Consider the following 6,983-nt stretch of genomic DNA (forward strand, 5'->3'; position numbering starts at 1 on the left):
CTCCTAAATCGGAAGAACTTCAAATTCCTTCTCCTACACCACCAACACCTCAAGAGAAGATAATGGCTGAACAGAACATGATGAGAACTTTAGGGGATTATGCAGTGCTTAACATGCATGGATACAACTCCTCTATAGTCAGACCTACGATACAAGCCAACCATTTTTAAATAAAACCAGCTTTACTTCATTTAGTTCAGCAAGATCAATTTTCTGGTTCAATTTCGGATGATCCTAACTTACATATCTCTAACTTTTGCAGCTTTGTGATACAATAAGGATGAATGGAGTTAGCGAGGATGCAACTAGATTAAGACTATTTCCATTTTCATTAAGAGATAAAGCTAAATGTTGGCTGCAAGCTCAACTACAAGGAAGCATCACCACTTGGGCAAACCTTGTTAATAAATTTCTTACCAAGTATTTTTCACCATCTAAAGCTGCCAAACTAAGAGGAGAAATTACATCATTCATGCAGCAAGAGGGGGAATCTTTATATGAAGCTTGGGAGAGGTATAAAGAATTATTGAGGCAATGTCCACACCATTGCATACCAGAATAGATGCAGCTAGAAACTTTCTATAATGGAATGAGTCTAGCCACTAGAACCATGATTGATGCAGTTGCGGGAGGATTATTGAATACTAAGTCATTGGAAGAAGCTCAACGAATTATAGAGATGATGGCTTTATCTATGTATCAAAATTCTAATTCTAGACACTTTACAAGGAGTGGAGGATATGAAGCCAAAATTCTTAAGACTTTTCTTGCACAAAACTAGCTGCAAAGTCAAATGTTTTCAGAACAAATTGCTGCACTAACTCAGCAAATAAGCAACTTACAGGCCGCTCTAATTCAGAATACTCAACTTGTGATTTTTGTGAAGGAAATCATGCTAATGGAGCATGTGATGCATCTACCAATGAACCTCGAGCAAATCAATTATATGGGAATTTTTCAGAGACAACAACCCTCATTCCCACCTGATTTTTAGTATCCTAATAGCATAAATCAGCAGTACTCTAATTGGAATACTCAATATTTTGCTGCAAATAATTTTAATTCTGCTTTACCTTTTTCTGGTGTAGGTCTAACAGTACAACAATCCTATTTTCAAGGGAATCCAGCCACTCAACCTCAAAGGAATCAAAAATTCTCCAAGCCTATGACTGAAAGGTTGAATGAAATGGAGGAAACCATGCTGCAATTTATGAAAGTAACCCAAACAAGCTTCAAGAATCAAGAATCTTCTATGAAGAAGCTTGAAACTCAAATTGGACAGCTGGCTGAACAATTATCCAGTAGAGAAGAGGGGAGATTTCCTAGCAATACAGTTGTTAATCCAAAAGAACAATGTCAAGCTGTAATGACTAGGAGTGGAGCTGTTGTGGGGAGTCCCAGACCTATCGAAAAAAGAGAAAATAATCCTGTTGCAGAGGAGAAATTAAAATCTGATCTAGATGAAGGAAATTTTATCTTGCTGAAAAGAGAAAATTCAGAAAAAGAGAGTTCTCCAAAGGCTGTAAGAAAGACAAAGAGGCAAATACTTGAGGAAGCTAATCAACCTATTGATAAGGAGAAATACAAGAGACTTCCTTACCCTCAAAGAATGCCCAATCTAAAATAAGAAAAACAATTTGAGAGGTTTCTAGATGTCTTCAAGAAACTTCAAATAAATATTCCTTTTGCTGAAGCACTTGAGCAAATGCCTTCCTATGCTAAATTCATGAAGGAACTGTTATCTAAGAAAAGAAAACTTGAGAATGATAAAACAGTCCCTTTGACTGAAGAATGCAGTGCTATTTTACAAAGGAAGCTCCCTCAAAAATTAAAGGATCTAGGTTCTTTTAGCATTCCATGTTCTATTGGAAATTGCACCGTGGGGAAAGCTTTATGTGATCTTGGGGCCAACATCAATCTCATGCCTCTTGCTATCATGAAGAGACTTGGAATAGAAGAAGTTAAGCCTACTAGCATAACCTTACAACTTGCGGACAAATCTTACACATATCCCTATGGTGTTGTAGAGGATTTGCTAGTTAAGATTGACAAATTTATTTTTCTTGTAGATTTTGTAATTTTGGACATGGAAGTGGATGCCGACATTCCTTTAATTTTGGGCAGACCATTCTTAGCTACAGGGAGAGCTTTAAGTGATGTTCAAAAGGGAGAACTTATGTTGAGAGTGCAGGATGAAAAGGTTATTTTTAATGTATTTGAGGCACTCAAACATCCCAATGATGATGTTACTTGTATAAGGGTTGATATTCTAGATTCTATTACTTTCCCTCATTTTATTGATAATGCTGACGAAATCTCATTATTAAAGGAAACAATAGTTGCAAGGAATCATTCTACTGCTGTAAAAAAAGAAGAACAATTGAGAGAATATGTGCAGCAGCTGGACACCTTGCCAATTGTCCCTTTTTCGGAAAATCCAACAAAGGAAGAACTGAAAAATGAAATGAAGGGAGAGAAGACTAAGAAACTAGAGCTGAAACATTTACCTTCTCACTTGAGACACTCTTTCTTAGACCAAGAACATGAAAATCCGGTAATTATTAGCAATGATCTCAAGGGAGAAGAAGAAGAGAAATTGTTAAGAATTTTAAGAGCCCATAAGTCTGTAATCGGTTGGCATATTTCAGACTTAAAGGGGATCAATCCAGCTTTTTACAAGCATAGAATTATGTTTGAAGAACATTTTAAACTGGTAGTACAGCCACAAAGAAGACTAAACTCAGCCATGAAAGAAGTAGTGAGAAAAGAAGTAATGAAGCTGCTGGATGCAAGGATTATTTACCCAATTTTGGACAACAAATGGGTTAGTCCAGTCCAAGTTGTCCCTAAAAAAGGATGGATGATAGTTGTGCCTAATGAAAAGAATGAATTAATTCCTACTAGGACTATAACGGGCTGACGCATGTGTATCGACATAGAAAATTAAATGATGCAACTATAAAAGATCACTTTCCATTGCCATTTGCTGATCAAATGTTGGAAAGACTAGATGGACATGCATATTATTGTTTTCTTGATGGATATTCCAGCTACAATCAAATAGTGGTGGACCCTATGGATCAAGAGAAGACTGCATTTACATGCCCATTTGGAGTTTTTGCATATAGAAGAATGTCATTTGGATAGTGCAACGCTCTCGCTACTTTTCAAAGGTGTATGCTGTCCATTTTTTCTAATTTAGTAGAGAAAATTATTGAAGTGTTTATGGATGATTTCTCTGTTTTTGGCAATTCTTTTGATAATTGTTTAGCTAATTTGTCCACTGTTTTACAGAGATGTCAAGATACTAACCTTGTTTTAAATTAGAAAAAGTGTCATTTCATGGTCCAAGAGGGAATAGTCCTTGGCCATAGAATTTTGGAAAAAGGAATGGAGGTGGATCAAGCAAAAATAGAAGTTATTAGTAAACTACCTACACCAATTAATGTTAAGGGAGTTAGGAGTTTCTTGGGTCATGCAGGTTTTTATAGAAGGTTTATTAAGGATTTTTCAAAAATTGCAAAATCTCTTAGTGATTTACTTGTTAAAAATGCTGACTTTGTATTTGATGATTCTTGTTTGCATGCATTTTCTGTTTTGAAAGAAAAACTTATCTCTGCACCTATTCTTGCAAAACCTAATTGGAATTTACCTTTTGAATTAATGTGTGATGCAAGTGATAGTGCAGTAGGTGCTGTTTTAGGATAAAAAAGGATAGGAAATTGCATGTCATTTACTATTCCAGTGAAGTCTTAAATTCTGCACAAGTAAATTACACAACTACTGAAAAGGAATTCCTTGCTATTGTGTTTGCTTTTGATAAATTTATATCATATTTGATGGGATCCAAAGTCATAGTCTATACTGACCATTCTGCACTTAAATATTTGTTGTCCAAACAAGATACTAAGCCAAGATTATTGAGATGGATTCTGCTACTGCAGGAGTTTGAATTGGAAATTAGAGATAAAAAGGGAAAGGAAAATGGGGTAGCTGATCATCTGTCCAGGCTTCCATTGGACAATTTAACCCCTAATTCCTTGGACATTAATGAAGAATTTCCAGATGAAAGACTACTTGATGTGGAAGATCTACCTTGGTTTGCTGATATTGCAAACTTCAAGGCCACTCAACTCATTCTAAGGAAATTTACTTGGCAACGAAGAAAGAAATTTTTACATGACAGCAAATTTTATATGTAGGAAGACCCTTATCTGTTTAAAATTGGGGTGGATGGTCTACTTAGAAGATGTATCCCACAAAATGAACAAGATGAAATATTATGGCATTGTCATAATTCAGATTATGGAGGCCACCATAAGAGTTCAAGAACTGCTACAAAAGTTTTGCAAGCAGGATTTTTCTGGCCTACACTCTTTAAAGATGCCAAAAATTATGTTGAGAGTTGTGATAAGTGCCAAAGGACAGGCAACATATCTAGGAAACATGAGCTGCCTTTGACAAATATTTTAGAAGTGGAGTTATTTGATGTATGGGGGATTGATTTCATGGGACCTTTTCCCACATCTTTCTTTCATGAATATATTCTTGTGGTAGTTGATTATGTTTCTAAGTGGGTGGAAGTCATACCAACAAGGACAAATGAAGCCAAGGTGGTAATTTTTTTATAAAAAGGAATATCTTTGCTAGATTTGGAGTGCCTAGATTTTTAATAAGTGATTGAGGTGCTCATTTCTGCAACAAGTATCTTGAATCAGTTTTAGCAAAGTATAATATAAAACACAAGGTTGCTACTCCATATCATCCACAAACAAGTGGACAGGTTGAAGTGTCAAATAGAGAAATTAAACAAATTCTGGAAAAAGTGGTGAATAATTCAAGAAAGGATTGGTCAAAGAAGTTAAATGACTTTTTGTGGGCATATAGAACTGCCTTTAAGACTCCAATTGGCATGTCACCTTACCAATTAGTCTTTGGAAAGGCATGTCATTTACCTTTGGAGCTGGAACATAAAGCATATTGGGCCACTAAATGGCTGAATTTTGACTTGACCAATGCTGGAGAAAAGAGTATTTTACAGCTACATGAGTTGGACGAATTTAGGCAACAGGCCTATGAAAATGCCAAACTATACAAAGAAAGAACCAAGAGGATCCATGATAAATTCATTCTGAAAAGAGAGCTCAGGCCTGGACAACAAGTTTTATTGTTTAATTCAAGACTGAAATTATTTCCAGGAAAGCTAAGATCAAGGTGGTCTAGACCTTTTCTAATCAAAGAAGTATCTCTCTTTGCAGCAATTTTAATTGAGGATCAGAAAATAGGGAGAGAATTCAAAGTCAATGGCCAAAGGTTGAAGGTTTATCATGGAGAGGCATTCACAAAGAACATCTCTTGTGTTAAGTTGATTTCTCTTGAATGAGAAATATGAGGCGTCAAGCTAGTGACATTAAAAGAGCGCTTGTAAGAGGCAACTCACATTTCTAACCCTTTACTTTTGTTAGAATCTAGTTTAGGAATTTTTACTTTTAGTTATTTTTGAATTTTAAAAATTTTTCATTTTATGAATTTTTAGTTGAAAGTAATGGTGGAATATGATTTTCATAATAAATCACATTGTTAATTGTGTTTGCATATTTTAATTCAATTAAGATCAATGTGTGAAATTGTAGTTGGAATGATGCTCATCAAGTAAGTCAACATTTTGAGGAAGAAGAATTGAAGCGCAACAGTCCATTCCTGAAGTTGATCATTCAAGTAGACACTTCAAGTGCATAAAGTGTCTACACAGAAGTCCATGGATTCTGAATTCTGAAGTGAAGCAAGCGTGTAGCAACTCTACCCACTTGAAGTGGACACACGTAAAATCGCGTAGCTACTTTAACCACTGAGAGTGTCCACGCGCAAGGTTATATAGAAAAAGTTGAAAAAACGGCTTCTGCATAGCTACTTCAGGCGTTTGAAGTAGCTACGCGCATCTGAACGAAGCAAGGGTGCAGCTACTCTATCCATTTGAAGTAGCTACACACATCTCCGCGTAGCTACTCTGCCTATTTGAAGTGACTACGCGCACAGTTCAGTAGTTTAAGTATTCACTTCAAACATTTAAAGTGGTCATGTGATTTGTACACCTTCATTTAAGTAGATACTTTGAATGCTTAGAGTAAACACGCTCACGTTTAATTCATTACAAAATTTCCAGCGTGTCTACTCTTCCTATTTAAAGTGTCTACTCACTTTGCGTAACCATTTAAACCATTCAGAGTGATAACGCAGAAGCATCCAAACCTAAACCCTGAAACCCAGCTCTAAAAATTTGATTTTCCTACTTAGTATTCACTGAATTTTTGTTGATTATTTGTTCCTTCATCATTTGTGAGTTGGATTACATCAATTCTGCACTTCACTTTCAGGTAATTCTGTCTCCAATTTTGAAATTTCTGATTAGGGTTCTTCAAAGCGTGAATTGGGGAAAATTTGGGAATTTAAAATTGGGGGCAATTTCTATGAAATTATTGATTCGAATATGAAATTGAAGGTTAATGGGGTTGATTCCATGCTCACATCATAATTTTTAATGGAAGATTAATGTTGTATGAAGGATTTTCATATCAACATGTTGCTGCACTTGTATTTGACTATGAGACCTGATTTCTGAAGCAAATTCTTATAAAATTTCTGTATTTTAATATTTGAAATTGCTGGAAATATTCTGAAATAATTTTTTATTAATCAATTGTGCAGAAAAGCTTTTAAGATTTAATGCTCTAACCTTCTCCCTAAATTAGGTCAATTTAACAAGCGAAAATTAACCTTAAATTCCCATACGAAATTAAACAAATCAATGTGCTCCAATCTCTAATCCTTAGGATTAAGCAACCGTAGAATTAAACTCGGAATTAAGCAAATCAAGTTCAGAATACTTGTTAAAAATGAACTAGAGTTTGATTAAGCAATGTCCTTTAATCAATTCTTAACTTAGTTCAAGAGATTGGGGAAAAAAGAAATCCATGAAAAAGGAT

The 6,983-nt window shown here is 35.2% G+C and overlaps 1 non-coding gene across 1 annotated transcript; it reads right to left on the reverse strand.

Annotated features, from left to right (window-relative positions):
• Nucleotides 1-445: 445 nt before the first annotated feature.
• On the reverse strand, nucleotides 446-552 carry LOC113851675. Its single transcript, XR_003502246.1, has one exon. It is a non-coding gene; the product is annotated as a small nucleolar RNA R71 (small nucleolar RNA).
• Between the last annotated feature and the right edge of the window lie 6,431 nt (nucleotides 553-6,983).

This window comes from Abrus precatorius, unplaced genomic scaffold (genome assembly GCF_003935025.1).
Source record: "Abrus precatorius isolate BTA unplaced genomic scaffold, Abrus_2018 Scaffold9, whole genome shotgun sequence".
Lineage (NCBI taxonomy): Eukaryota > Viridiplantae > Streptophyta > Magnoliopsida > Fabales > Fabaceae > Abrus > Abrus precatorius.